This window comes from Tachypleus tridentatus, chromosome 10, assembly GCF_004210375.1.
Source record: "Tachypleus tridentatus isolate NWPU-2018 chromosome 10, ASM421037v1, whole genome shotgun sequence".
NCBI lineage: Eukaryota > Metazoa > Arthropoda > Merostomata > Xiphosura > Limulidae > Tachypleus > Tachypleus tridentatus.
In genome coordinates, this window is record NC_134834.1 from 49,958,753 (window position 1) to 49,977,704 (window position 18,952).

The 18,952-nt window shown below is 33.9% G+C and overlaps 1 protein-coding gene across 1 annotated transcript in view; it reads left to right on the top strand.

The window, feature by feature from the left end:
- The first annotated feature begins 14,222 nt into the window (after nucleotides 1-14,222).
- The window catches only part of LOC143229244 (lipopolysaccharide-induced tumor necrosis factor-alpha factor homolog), a 30,135-nt gene continuing 25,405 nt past the window's right edge, over nucleotides 14,223-18,952 (top strand). The window contains exon 1 of the mRNA XM_076461302.1: nucleotides 14,223-14,367. The gene's annotated coding sequence lies outside the window, so the exon portion shown is untranslated. The remainder of the gene's footprint in view (nucleotides 14,368-18,952) is intronic.

Genomic DNA, 18,952 nt, shown 5'->3' on the forward strand with positions numbered 1-18,952 from the left:
GCTAAGCCTTGCATGCATACGACTTCTCAAAAAGAGATTCTCACTCTAAAGTCTTAAACTACTATCAACGTTATTTGTAGTTTATAGCACTGCAAAATTTAGTTCTTCAAATCTAACAAAACACTTGTTAATCATAACAATATGAAACAAATTTTTTACTTTTTCTTGTTGCTGAGCAGAAAGTGTTATTTCCAAATTGTTTATTCCTAAATTAAATGGAAAAGACCTATTTTTTTCTTCAAACTTTGCTTTTGTGGCCTGAGAGCGTATAACGAAAACATGATGGTAGACTATGTTTGGGGGTTGATACATGAAAGTGGTTTACATTACAGTCGTAAATATCGACAGAATACTCACTTCTAAACATTTTTGTTCATTTTTGTATAACTTTAGTATAAATACATGTAAATCTTCATTCATATGTTGTTTTATTCAGACCTTATGTAAATAAAAATCTGCAAATTTGCCGCTTTTTATATAGAAAATAGGTTAATTTCTAAATTTCATTATCCGGGTCACAAAACAGTGGCGGCGCCAGGATATTTTCGTTGGGGTGGCTGAGGTAAACTGTGAAGGGCATTCCCAAAATCCCATCAATATGAAGTATAGATGGTAAATTATAGTAATGTAAATACCAAGGTACATTTCAGAAAGGTGTGCTATTTTGAACTTCGTTTTCAATGCAGTTTTCATTGGAAACTCATACTCTGATTAATAATTCTTTATTACAAATTAGAAATAATCTGTTTATGAAAATATGCGTATATGTAAAAGAGGAAGCTCACCTAAATTCACCCAGTTGACCTGGGTGAAAGAAAGGCTGGTTTCTTCATAAGTTCACATTATTCATATAGGCCAAACTGTGATTGTGATATTGTTCTTATTATCATAAGTGTGAGAAGCACCTGTTACAATAATGCAACTACTACATTACATTAAATTAGGCGCTTCTTAATAGTCCAATGACAATTTCAAAATTCATTCTAGAATTGTTTAGAAATATTATTTGGTCCGTTAACATGTAAGGTTATTATCTAATCATAAGTATAACATTAATTGGATTGTAAGTCACAATTTTAAGTGTATGCCACAATCATCAGTACAATTTTGGATGGCTGATACACAATGCAAAATGATCTTACAGAGGACACAACACCGGCTAAAGGTTTGTTTGTTTGTTTTTGGAATTTCGCACAAAGCTACTCGAGGGCTATCTGTGCTAGCCGTCCCTAATTTAGCAGTGTAAGACTAGAGAGAAGGCAGCTAGTCATCACCACCCACCGCCAACTCTTGGGCGACTCTTTTACCAACGAATAGTGGGATTGACCGTCACATTAAACGCCCCCACGGCTGGGAGGGCGAGCATGTTTAGCGCGACGCGGGCGCGAACCCGCGACCCTCGGATTATGAGTCGCACGCCTTACGCGCCTGGCCATGCCAGGCCCCCGGCTAAAGACTTCATACTTTTGACCAATACACAATACACTAATACATGCATGCTATGTTTTACTTTTCAATAAAATACAAATGAAATTAATGGGTAAATACCTGTGAAACCTTTGGTTTATCAAGTAAAATCCCTGATGATCTGTTGTAACTTGAAATCAATGTGGTTGTCTAATCTTCGTCGAAACTCAAGATAAAATGGCATTACACAGGGAGCAGCAATACAGCGCATGAGTTTTAGTGCATTTACTACGTTGCTGTGGGATTCATGACACATAATTCCGTCTTAATGAAGACGTTGAGTTCTGCAGATCTATGTCTCTTTGATGTTAATTGTTAAGCAACAACGACAATTGTGTTTTCCATATGTTATGAATATATGTAGGTAACAATATTGGGGGCTGAGGGGGCTTGGCTCATTTTTGGGGGACTCAAGCCCCCATGGCGCTGCCATCTTCACATAAGCAAAGTTTGAAGGGAATAATGGCCATTTTCTGTAATTTTACAACATAAACTATTAAGAAATAACACACATATCCAGTAACAAAATTTATGTTACATAGTGTAATTTAAAGAGATTACCAAAAAAACAGTGCAAGTTTACTAAAGAATGCAAAGCATAAAGCAAACAAATCTAGCATTCTGTAAGTAGGCCAGGTGGTAAAGGCACTCGACTTGTAATCTGAAGTTCGCGGGTTCTAATCACCGTCACACTGAACATGCTCGCCCTTTCAGCCGTGAGGGCGCTATAATGTGTTGGTAAAAAGTAGCCCAAGAGTTGGCGGTGAGTAGTGATGACTGCCTGCCTTCCCTCTAGTCTTACACTGCTAAATTAGGGACATCTATCGTAGATAGTTCTCGTGTAGCTTTGCGCGAAATTCAAAACAACCAAACAAACGCAAGATACAATGGTTTGTGCCCTGAAATGGGCCTGAGTATAATGTTATACATTTACTCTGGCCCAAAGCTTAAAAAAACAAAAACAAAAAAAACCCTAAAGACAGACGCTATAATCGTTCGGGAGGGAGGAAGAGGTCAAATGTACCTGACCCTCCTGGGTATTTAACATCAATACCTAAATACCGACACAGTGAAACTACAGTGGTTTCTAGTTACTTAACTCGTTAACATCAATGAACGAACCTGCTAACCTCGACCTAATAACTCCGGCATAAACCATAAATATTAAGGGCACGAATTGCAGGCATCGTTAACTCTCTTTTTTTTTTTTTAACACTTTCAACAGGAAGATCAGAGCTCTGTCCAGCATCACGTGGAAAATACTCTGACCTCTAGATAAAATACAGAATGGATGACCTTCACAAGTGGAACATCACTTCAAGAACCAGTAATTCAGCCTTCATTTCTGACTAGTGGGCGTTTATCAGACCTTTGCCACCTTGAAAGCAAAGTAGAACATATGTTTTCATATTGTTGCAGTAAGTTACACCTTACGTGATGAGTAACAAAATATTTTTTTTGTCTTTTTCATGTAATAGCCCCTTTTCTTTGTGACTTAGGATATATATTTTTTTTAAATTATCATAATATAAGGGCTTGGCCAAGCGTGTTAAGACGTTCGACTCGTAACCCCAGGGTCGCGGGTTCGAATCCCCGTCGTACCAAACATGCTCGTCATTTCAGCCGTGGGGGTGTTATAATGTGACGGTCAATCTTATTATTCGTTGGTAAAAGAGTAGCCCAAGAGTTGGCGGTGAGTGGTGATGACTAGCTGCCTTCCCTCTAGTTTTGCCCTCCGCTAGTATAGCGGAATGTCTACGAATTTACAACGCTAAAATCAGGGTTTCGATTCCCCTCGGTGGGCTCAGCAGATAGCCCGATGTGGCTTTGCTATAAGAAAAACGCAAGAAAAAAAGTGAAACATAAATATTAATATAGTTTGTTTATTTTCCCTTTTAATTTTTTATTGCGTTTAATATTTTCCATTGAGACATAGTGTTTAGCTATAAAATCTTAACGTGGCTGATATGTTTCGATAATTGTGATTGGCTGCGCATAGATAGTCAATTCTGTAGTTTTGCATTTAACAATTAACCAACCATTGTTAAATTTACTGCGATACATAGAGCCATCTTCTAACGTACACCAGTTGTCTGCGAATTTGTTCATTAAAAAATATGCAACACATCGTCTTCCTTCGTTCACTTGTATAAACAGAAAATTAAGATGATAATAGGCGCCAGACGGAAGTATATCGTTAAAACTGGAACAGCGGAGCATGTTTCAAGGACAAAGATATCGGAATGTGGTTCTCTAAAGTTCACAAAGGGCTTTCTAGGGTGAAGCTACAAAAAGCAAGGTTAAGTAAAAGTGAACTGTCATTGAATTTGTGCATTTCAGAATCTGTCCTGACCTTGGTACACATTTGGATTGTTCAGAGGTTTACTTTCACTGGAATGACAACATAATCTGCCACTAAGCATAACTTGATAACCATTAAGACTTTCTGCATTTGAATTAGAAAAAACAATGTTTTAACAGCACATACATAAACTGAAGTCGGCCTAAGTAATATGCAATTCGTCATTATTATTTTAAGGCTTCGTTATTAATTTTAATGTTTGTTTGCTTGTTTTCTTTTCCAGGTTATAAAACTAACTCGAGCAGTTACTATAACTGCTTCAAGTGTTATACAAACATTTGACACTAGAGTTGGCTAATAATAATAAAAAAAAAATTAGATTACATTTGTTTGTTTTATTTGCAAATACAAAGCGACGCACTGGGCTATCTGTGTCGTGCTCTATCTAGTTCATCGGTTCTCAATTTGTGAGGTGCGCCCCTCTGGGGCTCGCGAACGTTTGAATGATGCTGTAATAAATTATGAAAATAATAATTTTGGCCAAATATGTTATAAATTAACACTACATTATTTTTAATCAACATTTTTAAGTAAAAATAAAACAATCAGGAACACGTTTGCATTTATCCGGAGAGGGTGCACGAGTCCCTTGAAAACGTTTACAGTTGAGAGTGAGTAAGAAAAAGTTGAGACCCCCTGTTCTCTGAAGCTCAGAGGTTTCTAGATGGAAACAGTACTACAGGATATGATGTTAATTATCGTATAGCTGACGTCAGAGAGCACAAAGTACAATTAATTAATAAACTTACCGAAATGACACAATGGCTTAATACACATATGAAATGCTTTGTTTAACATAACCAATAGAATGTAGTAATGCAGTAAATACATAAAAGGACTACATAAACATGTGCTCTACGTTATTCTATACAGTATTTTCGATGTTTTACCACTAAATGTTAGTAGAGAAAATAAAAATAAATTATAAGACACATTATTCACCATTTAATACTTCCATTCGAGTACATGACAACAGCATGGTTTCTTCTTTACCATAAAGTAGTTTGTAATATCATTGCAAGAACCCTGGACAAAGAAGATGATTGGCTAATTGATCAAATATTTTAGCCGTGAATATTTTTTTAAAATGTTCCCTTGTAACAAATGAATATAATGTGGATACCTGTGCGAATACAAACACTGCTCCTTCGTAATGAACTGAACACTCAAACAATACAATAATTTGGTTTGGATATTAACCACGCTTAATTTTTAGAGGGATTTGTTTTAAATTTTGCGCAAAGCTACTCGATGGCTATCTGCGCTAGCTCTCCCTAATTTAGCAATGTAAAACTAGAGGGAAGACATCAAGTCATCACCACCCACCGTCAACTCTTGGGCTACACTTTTTCCAACGAATAGTGGAGTTGACCGTCACATTATATTGCCCCGACGTCTGAAAGGGGAAGCATGTGTGGTGTGGCAGGGATTTGATCCCGCGAACCTCAAATTACGAGTTGAGTGTCTTAACCACTTTGCCATGCCAGGCCCTGAACTAGGAGGAAGGCAACTAACTAATCAATAGTACCTAGTTCATGGACTACCTTATCATAAAATACACTTAAAGTACGAAGTGTGATTTATTTTTAGTATAAAGAAGGTAAATCACGAATCACTTTAACCATGGACTGGCTCTATAACCATTAGACCATGAAGGATCATTATACAATAGGCAAAATAACATTACATGTCTGGCAGTGTAAATATATAACTTAAACATGTTTGTAACGGATTTACTATTATGTGTTTATTTTAAAGTTTGTTTTCGATAAATATATATTTAGAAATTAATGAGCTTATATTGTTAAATATATATTGCAGAAGTTCCGCCTATTTTCTAAATTTGTAGAAGATTCTCGAGCGTAAGAATCAACAATGTACTAGGTGTGTAATTAATACTAGTGATTGACAGTATTGTTGTCGAGTAAACTTTACTTCACCTTAAAGTTTATTAACCAACACGCGGAGAAACAGTTCAGTAATATTATTGGTCTTCTACAGTCAGTATACTAAAAACCTCAGAAGCTATGATTGTAATAAATGATTATTAATCGAGAAACTACAGATATTTGACCAGGAACGTTTATATATTTCGAACACTAAAAACCGTTCAACTTCAGATAGTTAATTTCAAACGTTAGTTTGAACCCCTTGTATTCAATTTTTGCTCCACACTTTCGAAATGTGAGTGTTTTATAAGAGTAGCTGTCAAATCGAACTATTCGATTAGAGTAGCCAAAGAGTTAAAGATGCCGTTATTGACTGGCTAACTATCCTTCTAGTCTATCCGTTAAAAATTAGGGATGGATATTCGTAGAGATCCCTTTTCTACATTTGTGCGAATATCGAAACGAACAATCTTCTTTTCTCTATTTGTTGAATTACTAGAATGTTTGAGTAGACACATTTCAAACTTGTGCAGGAAAACGATACATTACATACAATCATTTTTTAATTCTTCTTGTAAAGTGACATTTCTTTATATATATTTTTTTCAGTCCATCTGTGTTCACGTATTCAATGTAATGTAACAAAATATACAAAAATTTGCCAATATCTTATTCGGTTTATTTTTAGAAGTTTACGAAAATCTACACAAGGGTTATCTACCTATAGACAACTGTCTCTAACTTTTAACTGATATACCAGATGAATGGCAGGCACTCAAAAGCACCCATCGCCAAATCTTGGATAATTCTTACCTGACTAAATTATGTGATTGGAACGTTACTCTTGTAGTAAACCAAAGTATAAATCGCGTTTGATTTTTATTTTGCTTAAGACTCGACCTAAGAAACTTCCGAGTCAAAATCGGGAGGTCAAAGGTGCGTTTAAGGGACTTATAACAGTAAATTCTAGGATTCGGCTTTCCTCGATGGACACAACACACAGGCTAACAAAACTTTGCTATAAAGCAAACGACAACTCGATACAGGAAGATCTAAGAACGAATTGTAAGATAAATATAATAATTTGTTAATTAACTTTTATAATATATGTCGAAAAGCACAATGAAGAAGTTTGTTACGTCAAAGAATTAAAAAAAAATAAAATTGTGTATTGTAAAAAAAAGAGCAACTTTTAACTTCTTCACAAATGAAAATTATTTTATGATGAATCGTTCACAGTGTGTGTAATCAGAAAGTTCATAACACAGTAAACATCTTGTTTAGCGTTATAATTTAGCTTATTGTCGAAGCTTATTTCTTAAGTCCATAAAATTATTTAAATATGAAATTGAGAGACACAAAACTTTGTGGCCAATCTGATTGTGGCATGTTACTTAACATAAGTCCCCTGATTTACAACGCTAAAGTCAGGGGATCGATTCCATTCGGTGGACTCAGCAGATTGTCCGATGCGGCTTTGCTATAAGAAAACACACCCTTAACGTAATTTATCTCGAACGAGTATCCGGTTTATCATGTTATCTATTACGATTTCAAATAGCTGGAACTTTTTAATTTTAATTTTGAAAGTTAAATGAATATCAATATGTATCAAATTTATGATATTTGCCAACAAGATTGATACATACAAGTTTGTTTTTTAACACACATATATTTTAATATATAAACAACAATATAATTTATAGTAATGGTTATTGCAATTAGTTATTATAAACAACGGTTTATAAACAAGAGTTTTATAAACGTACAAACAATACCAAGTCTGGTCTGGAACAGAATATTTTATCGACGGTTTACGGAGAGCGAATAATTTAGTGTTGATATCGGTACAGCTCATTTAACTAGTAAGTTATGTCTCGCTTTTCACACCTGAGTTTTCCTCTGAATCATAGACCCTCAGGTTTATAGTTTAGAACGTCAACTACCAGAAAGCCCGGCATGACCAGGTAGTTAAGTCACTCGATTCGTAATTCAAGGGTGGCGGGTTCGAATCCCCGTCACACCAAGCACGTTCGCCCTTTCAGCCGTGGGGACGTTATAATGTGACGGTCAATCCCATTATTCGTTGGTAAAAGAGTAGTCCAAGAGTTTCCGATGGTTAGTGATGAATAGTTGCCTTCCCTCTAGTCTTACACTGCTAAATTAGGAACGGCTAACGCAAATATCCCTCGTGTAGCTTTGCGCGAAATTAAAAAAAAAAAAAAACCAAACCAGCTACTGGGCTTTTAAAACACACAATGACACGGACATGAACAACTATTACTACAATAAAATAAACAACCACGTAACAAATAACATAGAATTATATAAACCACACTTTCCAATCAACATTAAAAACTGCAACACTAACAATACATATGACTACGATACTTTACTACTCACCAAAAAAATCAAACTAAATGAACTTGAACAAGCAATCAAAAATACAAAAAACAAAGCACTTGGAAATGATGGAATACAAACAATACTTCTCAAAAAAGGCACTCCAAAATTATTTGACCACCTATTAGCAATATTTAATTTATCTCTATACACTGAATACATCCCAGTTTTTTGGAAGCAAGCTAATATTTTAATGTTCCACAAAGAAGGAAAACCAGCCGATAAACCAAACAGTTATCAACCGATCATCCTCACCAGCTGTGTAGGTAAAATTCTCGAAAGAATAATAAGCAATAGACTACATTTTTGGAGATTAATTCAAAATTACCAGAAGAACAAAACGGATTTAGAAATTATAGACAAACAACAGATCACTTAATTAGGTTAACTCAAACAATAATAAACAGCTTTAATAAAAAAGAATGCACTGTCGCCTGCTTCCTCGATATCGAGAAAGCATTCGACACTGTATGGCACAATGGTCTTCGGTTCCATATGTATGAAATGGAACTACCGCAAGGAATTATTCGCTGGTTACCTAACTTTTTGGAAAATAGACAATGTAGAGTAAACGTAAAGGGAACTTTCTCGGAGTTCTTCACTCCAGAAGCTGGAGTCCCTCAACGAGGGGTGGTTAGCCCTATTCTCTTCATCATGTGTGTAAATAATATGCCACTTAAAGACCCAAACCATGGATACGCGTCTCAGTTCGCTGATGATGTAGCAATTTGGAAAAGTGCCCCTAAACCAGAAATAGCAGCCACTAACTTACAACCACAACTAAATAGATTATGTGAATATTGCGAAAAATATAGAATTAAGAATACGCAATTAGTAATATTTTCAAAATCTACGAAATATCAAAAAGTTCAACTTCAAATCTATATGAATGGAGAGCTCCTCCAAACTGCTACATCTGCAAAATTTTTAGGATTAACATATGATTCGAAACTTACATGGATAAAACATGTAAATAACATAAAAACTAAAATTTGACGAAGAATAAACTATGCTAGGAGTCTAACTGGTAAAAACTACGGAACAACATCAGAAAACATCATTAAAATATACAAGACATACATTAGACCTGTAATAGACTATGCAGCTCCTGCATGGATCAACGTAAGTGTAAATCAAATTCAAACCAATCTCCAAACATTACAGAATACACTAATTACATCAGCATACAGAGTACCTAAAACCACTTCATCAAAGTTCATGCATAATTACTCAAACACACAAACAATACCAGATAGACTTCTGCATAGTACAATAAAATATTTTGATAAAAATTGGCGAAAAAATGAGTTGTTATGCGAACTAGACAAGTATTGCATATATGATGAAAAGAGACCTAAACACCTCTCCTCGTTAAATTTGTACATTAGATCATTAAGATAAAATCATTTAAAATAATAATAGTAATAATAGAATAGAGCTAAAATAAAACAGGCTACCTACGTTCTAGACTTACTTTAAAAAAATAATAATTATAATAATAAAAAATAAAAGAACAATATAAATGGACATTGTCCTGAAAAGGACCAGACTAAATTTATGATATCACTCCAGCCATTTAGTATTTAATCGAAATATATTAATATGGCCACTTTAACAAAGTCATGGAAGGAGAAAGAGGTCTAGCGTACCTGACCCTCCTGGGTATACAAATAAATATACCCAAATACCAGAGAGAGAGGCCACCGCCCAGCCTGATAACAAGAAAGATGATACAATTGAATCTCCCTGCTTTACTTTGTTATGTTTGAACAAGTATAAATTAATTCAAAGGTAAGTTTAAAATATGTTACAAAATTGACGGGAGGCTTGCAATTTCTTATAATTTGTTGTGCTTTTTTTTTCTTTTCGATTTTAAGCCTTATTTTCTGTTTTTTGTTTTAATTTGGTGAGTTTTCAAACACAAAAATTATGTATATGAAAATAAGTTTATGAGCAGCTTCTTGTTTTTTAATCGTAAGCTTCTTTCAAGGATCCTCTTCCCAAACCCTCAGTAGCCCTTAGACCTGAATCTACTTTCGCATATAATAAAGTCAACTTGAATAAATTTTGTGATGTGCAACCGTAAATGCTTAAAAAAGAGTAAAAACTGAGTTTAAGTAATGTATCATTGTGAATTGTTGCACTATGGGCGCCTTTGATTTTTAATGAATGAGAATCTTATTTTAAACATGTTCTTCATTGTTGTTATCTGAAAAATACTGACTAATAAACACTTAAGCTATTCATATCTATGAAGTATTCCAACTGATTGAATAAGTCCGAAAAACTGGCCATTATAAACTTGCAATGAACACGACTGCTAAGGCAGATCGTTTTTCTTAATAAATGTCCCCCGGTAGGTTTATAGATTTACAAAGTGCACATAGTCTATTGTGCAGCTTTGCACTAAAACAAACAACCTATTGTGTAAGTAAGGATATTTTTACTTTTCACGATTTACATATTAATGTAGCAGAAGGGTCCTGTCATTTCTGCTTTTCTTTTTTTCATAATGCATGTCACCTAACGGCGCAAGAAGCTACTTCAGGTTTATAGTGATGTTTACACATGCTGACTTACTGGTAGATATTGTAGTGTTCTTAATATTGTAATGCTCTTAATATTGTAGTGCTCTTAATTTCTTTTATTCAAACTGTTGATTTTTTTTATGAGTACGACCTTACTTTTCTCAGTTTGAAACTGGAACGCTTATCGCTCTGGATGTGACATGTGTTTCTAGTTGTCTATCTATAGAATGTACTTGTTTCACATCTGACATACCAGGGATGATTGCTTTCCTTCTGTATTCCCGTTGTCTCCATCTCTTCATCCTGCTCCTTGGAATGTTTTTTGTTCCAAGAAAATTCAATCTTACATGAAATTATTTTTAATATCGGACATTTCTTCAGGACTTCATATTTTTTGTTCTTCTCAATGGCTTAGAAATATAGGATTTGGATAAGATGTTTCTAAAGGAATATGCTAAGTTCCTAAATTATCAGGTATATCAAACTTTTATTTCTTTCAAGCTGATAAATAAGTCTAGAAGTAATGTTTTCTCAATCATTACAGTATCTGTCGTATTGAGCAAAAGTCTCCGTCAATACTTGTGATAGCAGATATAATGTGATGACATATTATTTAATATCTGTAGTGCATATTGATGTATATAAGACATTTTAATACTAGGAATAAACGATATTATAATACCAAAACTTTTGTTTTTTCTTAATTGAACACTCAGTATTTCACTTTATAGCCTCTTCAGGAAGGTTCCACTAAAATGCAAACCATAACTAAATAGAAACTTTGAATGTCCAATGAAATAAAACCAACAATTTTTGTCTTATAATGTCGTTTGTTTTCTTATGGTATTAAAGTGGCTAATAAAATTTTATGTATTTTTTTCACTTTCACTCATAACTTTTTAGAATTAGAACTGTTTTTTATAATGTTGTTGTATATGCAAATCAATATGTCACATGTCCAATACAGCTATTACATAGCCAAGGTTGAATGACATGCCTCAAAAATGCATTTTAAAATTGTTTTGTTTAGCTAATATGATGCCTTCAAAAACTGATCCTTCCTTTCTTTTTGAAGAAACTAAAGCAGTTTTCTCGTCGCAAAATATTCATACACTCAGGTCATGAAGATATGTTCAATTCGGAAATTTAAATATTCAAGATGGCGTTTCTCCTTTAATGTGATTAGAAAACAAAGGAGTATAAATCGATGAATTTATAAAACTATTAAAAAATGTACATACAACTAGTCGTGTCACAGGTGTGGTCAGCTCAGAGCGACGTCTTGGAACAGATGAGAGGATACACAGACACAAAGGTCAGTAACAAAAGCGCCAACTTGCAACAGACAACAGTACTCGACATAATTTTGAAGTGTCTCCAACTGGAAGCAAATCCAATAAGGTATGGGTTCACGAAGATAAGGCCGTCTCTTATATCCCTGTTCAACAGTTACATACCTCATGCAGCTAGAGAATGAAACTGATATAATACCAATATATAACAAACACATCACACACCGTGCCTATGGATTTCTATGCGATTAAACAACTGAACCTGGCGCTGGAAAACCTGAGCTCGCGCTCTAGATTGAGTATGGAAAGTTATGCAGAAAGGAGAGGTGTGTTTGGGTATCATAACCTTAGAACGGACTATTTTGTAATCAAAACTACGCTGAAGAGTCGTTGTCAAGATGCACGATCGTCAGGTGGAGCATAATTGCACAAGGCAACATGGACTGTAACGACGTGGTGTCGATCTAAAAAGAACAAAAATAGTTGTTTGATATCAGTAATTAATATGAGAGACAGATAAAGGGAGAACAATCAGAATACAAATAAAAATAAACACTGCTGACAAATAAAATAAGATGTTGAAATGAGCTGTAACTGATGAACATGCAATTGTAATAAAACGATGAAAATTGAGTTAATAGGTTAGATACACTGACACCAAAACTAAACTTATCTTGATTTCAGAAAACAGTGTAAAATATAACCTATATATTTATTAATGCAAAATAAAAAATAAATGTAATATAAAACTGGAATCAACTGTCAGCTGAAAGTAAATTGAAAACGATGCGAGTAAAAATATATATCTTACACAGTTGGCAATGGGCTTAAAAAGTGATGTGCAGAACCTTACAAAAATTTGTATGAGAGAAATGAAAGAATGTGTTTTCACAATTCGTATTTACTCTACATTTACAGCTTACTCGTCACATGTTGAACTCTATGAATTTTATGATATCCTTATTTTGTGTGTCTGGGGTACCTTAGCACATTAATTAGTGTTGGTTACATGATAACTGTCCTATAAAACAGTAGACAAGAGTATAAAACAGTATAATTTTAAAACTGAATTATGAAGTCTGCCATAAAAAAGTAATAAAACAAGAATTATTTTTTGTTTTTTATTTCTAATGCAGACCTCTATTTCATTAAAAATTCGCATTTTTTAACATTCTTGTTTATTATTTATGTTATATATGTGTAAAGTATATATTTTATCTTCACAAACTGTCGCGTGCCTAGCCATTGATATATAGCGCTATCTGTTGGCTTGAAGAAGTATTTAAGTACGTTCGTGGTATGTTTATCATTTATATTATATCTGTACATATATATGGATTTTTATTGGAATGTCAAAAGAGAACACCTACCTACCAGTTATATGCGCATAATATATCACAACCATTACTGCGAATGGTAAATTTTTCAGCACGTGAATTATTTGGAACCTTTATCGATCTCTACTACTGTACTACTGTACCTAAAATACTACGTGTATCTGAGTTCTAGTGCGGAGAGTAATACCTAAGGCTAATTTTAAACCTAGATTAGACTGAAATTTTTTCGTTATTAAAGAGGAATGAGCCAAAATTGGAAATAATTATTTTAAATACAAGAACAAACTAGAGGTGATTTAGTATGTGATAAGGTACAGTGCCTTATAAGTGTTCACCTCCCCTTTACTTTTACGCAAACAAAGTTAGAGGTTATTATATTAAACAATGTTCAAATAATTTATTATACACATGGCTTTAGCCTTGTAGACTTTGACCTTTCTAATATTTCATAAATGACGAAAAAAGTATTGTTGAGTATGATATACCGCATTACACTTCACCAAAAAACTTTTTTCAAAACTCTGGCGATTTTTATCTCGTAAATGTTTTCTTTAAACCTGGTAGTATTACGGCACACTGAAACAAAAAACAAAAGAAATTTTTGAAACTTTGTAAATTGGTTCACATTGTTATAAGAAGTTAAGTTTGGATTTCAAAAATTAACTGATTATTTTTTTATTTATCTGACATAAATAAAACCTTTATCCAGTTTGATCTACATACACTTTCAAAGAAATAACTTTGCTTTTCTTTTAATACATGTGATATTACAAACAGTAATTCTGTTCATGAGTTAGTATATCATATGACAAGTAATGTTTCTTTCAGTGTATGAAAACTATTTTTGAACTTCAGCTTCAAACGTATTTTTGATGAGAAAAAGATCTGTCTTTAGCAATTTACTTCCCTGAGCAAAGATGGCGCTAAAGGCAATCATAAATTAAGGCTTGTGTCCTTGAATGATACACGAAACACCAGTCAGTCAAGTAATAGAATTGGCACTCCCTAAATGTACAGCGTTTGGGTGTGAAGAAAGGATCATACTGTCTCTATCAGGAGGTTTGACGAAAGTTATATAAAATAAAATAGGTAAGAGTATTCTATTCTTTAGATTTACTTAGTTAATATATGTAAATTTAAAAAAAAAATATTAAACGTTTCCATGTTTTTCACATCCCATTAATATCTAGCTTGGTTTGATGGTTAGAGAGCTCGCACTGCCCTTTGTAAGTCGCAGGTTCGAACCTAGTTACCAATTATGCTCATTATTTCAGCCGTTAGGATATGAAGACGCTATGACCAATCTCACTTTTCGTTGGTAAGTTTAGTATCCAAAGAGTTTGCAGAGGGTCTGACTAGCTGTCTTTCAGTTATGATTCGGGATCGACTGTCGCCGATGGTTTTCGAATCGTTTTACACGTAATTCAGTAAAACAAACAAACTGTTAACATTATCCTTCGTTGATATAGATTTATACATGTTTAAAGTAGTTTTAAAATTCAACAACTTTTGTTTGTATAATTTAAACATTATTTCAAGAACAAATATAAGGTTTCATGATTTTTTTTTTCCAATGAGATATTGATAATAAAAAAAAAACTATTTGTAACTAGTACAAGGAGATACGTAATGTCTTGTTGTCATGACATTCAAAACACTATTTATATGCATCCCTTGACGGGACAGTGGTAAGTTTTCGGAGTTACAATGTTAAAAGTAGGGGTTGGATTCCCCTCGGTGGCTTTACTATAAGAAAACACAAATAATTTACACAGACACATTAACTTATTGAAATATTAGATATATGCATTAAGACTGTACTCTAATATTTTTCTGTTTACGGTCGGTTCTGAACAAAATACTGTTATTGAGGTTCAAAAGGCGTTTTTAACCACAAAGTGCGAGTCTCTTTGAACTGGCTTGCACAGAACCTGAATGTAAGATGAGCTATTTAGTGACTCATGCGCACCTTCTCAAGTTTATTTTTCGTGAAAAGTTTTACTTTATGATGTGTTCCACTGAATAACATGCGTTAAACCTTGGATACATCTTTTGCTGTGAAATAAAAATAGTAATTATGTATTATATTCAAAAGAAACGTAAGGAACGATGTTGTTAATGATAACTTCCGTATTCTATTCAAAAGGAGCATCAGAAACGGTTAATTCAATCATATTCTTTGTATTTTGTTCAAAACAAACGCGAGGAATGATAAAGCAGAGTTAACCATGTGCTCTAGTCAACATTATTTTACTAAAGCCTCGATATCCATTTTAGATCTAACAGAAACTGGTCTGTGATTAGTCGTATTGAGATGTGTACTATTGCATCCTCGTGGATGATACCAAATCGTTAGATGCATTCATATATGAATACTAAATATCAAAATAATATTGATATTTATTCACATTAATTAGTTTTGTACGTAATTTGTGTCTACTTTACAAATATTTTCTTTATTTATTAGTTCAAATTCTTATCAATGTTATGACAGTCTTTACTTAATATTTACGTATATCCGGTTTCTTTTCCTTCTTTTTTTTTTAACAGACCTGATGACATTACTGTTCCAAAGAACACGCGTTGCGAATAGAAAACAAAAGGTTTGGTCTTGTCCTTGAAGATGGCTTTTTAAGGGAAACCGGTTGAGGAAGTGGGGTGTTTTATAAGGGCAACGCACGTGATTTTCATTCGCCCAGGCTTAAAAATTGGAAGTTTTTAAAAAGTTTCTAATAGAAAAACAAATTGCAATCATTATCGTATCCACTTCATTAAAAATTGATGACACATAAATTCTTCAAATAAATCTCTTTACAAGTTTCAAATTGTTAGCCTACAAATATATTTTTAATGTTACTTGTGAATTTAAATTGGTAAATATAATGCTTAAGTCGAGTGCGAAAGTGAGATTCTAAATCGAGAGCTTACCAAAGTGAACTTGCAAACCGGAAGCTTGTGAGAGTGAACTCTTGAATAAACAAGCGCCGAAGCATGACACAAACCTCTATTGTGCGCATGCGTGAAAACACGATAACTTTTGCACAGATTTAACAATTTTCTAATTTTATAACTTTTTTTTTTATATACTTCGCTTATTGGCAGTGTTGGGAAGTAATGCATTATTACATTTAGTACAAGAGTTGTAATTATTTACTGATGTTTATTCTCATAACCTTGGATTTGGTTTGTTTTGTTTTGAATTTTGCGCAAAACTACTCGAGAGCTATCTGCGCTAGCCGTCCCTAATTTAGCAGTGTAAGACTAGAGGGAAGGCAGCTAGTCATCACAACCCACCGCCAACTCTTCGGCTTACCAACGAACAGTGGGATTGACCATAACATTATAACGTCCCCACGGCTGAAAGAGCAGCATAGCCTTGGACGGGACACAAAAGTAGCTCGTTATGTGGATTTCTTTCACACGCATGTTGTGATGATCCTCTAACCCTCTTGATGTTTTACAAACTTTGTATGGATCCAACTTTCATAATCTTTCTTGTTGGACGCCTTGAATTTAGCTTGAAAGCTATCGATCTTGTGATTTATCATTCAATCTACTTGTATAGTAAACCTAATTAAACATTTCTTGTTTTATAAGTCAAGTTTATCTCTTCAAACGCATTTGCAGTTTTTTGTTTATTTTTTTAGTTACGAAATGCGATTTTGTTTTTGAAACACTAGTAAATAGATACTTGTAAATTTATACACGCTATTTTCAGGAATAACGTTAGACACTTAAAACTCATGCACAAAATTCAGCACTTGCAGCTCGATTAACAACAAAGTTAGCTCCAATGTAAGCAAGACTTGACACCTGACAAATCGTTACTCCTTCTGGGGGCGGGATCACCAGAATGACGAAGGGCGGGTACCTTATTGGAGACCTTTGCCATCCAGCAACCTCCATGTGCGGTATAATTTTTACTTTTAAGATATTTAATTTCTCTAGAATATGACTCCTACTGGCATGAGTGGTAAGTTTTTCTGACCCTACAAACTATTTGCCCCCTTAAGCCCGCCTCAATAACAATACTAAAAAAAGGTAACTTCTCTTACTTATAAGTGCTCTATAAGTGTTTTGCTGTTCTATTTCGGGTCTGACAGTTCTGCATTTTTAGTACTAAAATCAGACAAGTACTTTTAACTTCTTAAAAATGACCAGTGTTTTACTTTTACTTTGCGATACCCATGGGTTCGATACCCATAAGAAGCAGAGCACAAATAGCCTATTCCGTAACTTTGTGCTTAATAATAAACAACAATAACTTACCTTGCGGAATATTTAACAACTGTCTAATTCTTATCTTCTGTTACTTGCTAGATCTCTCATTCTTTATCTGTTGTTTAACTGGTTATGTTTCGATCTCACTTTTGTTCTTTGTTGAATAACTACTAATACAATGATGTGACTGTGAAATTTCAAAATAAGTTTTATTGTCTCGCTTTGATACGTTTCAGTACATATAGGGTCGAGAAATATTTAAATAACACTGAACGAGGAAAAACATATCTGGAGTGTATTCTTTAAATCTTTTATCAAATTTAGATAAAAAAAACTTTACAATCAGGAATATTAAAAGAGTTAACTTAAAATATGAAGCGTAATTTAATAACACAGGCACTAGATAAGTAAAAGTTAAGCAACATTCAAATGCTTAATACTTAAAGATGAACCAAGTTTGTAACTGGAAAACGGACCTCAGAGAATGGCTAAGAAAGTAACCAAAATGCACTTTTCACATTTGCCTCAAAGTTATTATATCTTATAATAATTTAATAATTTTGATGCATAAAACTTTTATGCTGAATGAATGGGCAGTCATGGTCTAATGACTAGTTGTCAGGCTGTGAAGTCCAAGATTCGAGCAGACGATATGTCGCTAAACAAATTCTTCGCTTTCAGTTGTTGGCACGTTATAAAAGTGACAGTCATTTTATCTTTGCAGTTAATAACACCCATGTTTATTGCCATCAGTTATAAATTAAAGACAGTTGTTTGGACTTTGGTGTTTAGACTATGTGCCTTATAACATGCCATTCACGTTTAAACGCCAAACGAATTACTCTATCATATCCTGTTAGCTCATGACAATCATATAATGTGACAGAAATTGAAAGATGAACATATCAAAAGTACCAATTATAGGAACTTTTAACCTTTCCACGTGTACGGAATTCGAAATCCTACAAATGTAAATGTATCTCAGAACGGCTGGTATGGCAATTGGAACAGCTGCATAGACATTGCCATTATGAAGTAGAACGCACTTCAAACTTTGCTTAGAACAATCATTTGGATGGTATACTGGCATCTCTAATTCCTGGAGAAGACCTGAGATATTATGACAATAAACAAACATATTCTCTTCTGTAAAAAATGGCACAAAAGCCTGCTCCCGATTTTAGAAGTATGACACTTTAGTTGTATGGTTCAGCTGATTCTTTTCTTGCATCCTGGAAGCTAACACTTCAGCTGCATTTTTGGAGAGACCCAAATCACGCACAAGGTCATTCAACTCTGGCTGGCTAAACTGTTGAGGAGTTAATGACTGTGGGGTCTCATAAGAAGGATCGCCAGATTCTGAAAGTATTTCTTGAGTTTCACCAGCAGTCTCTTGCTCTTGGTCACTACCCACATCTTCAGATGGAAGAAATCCTTTAAAAACTGGGACTGG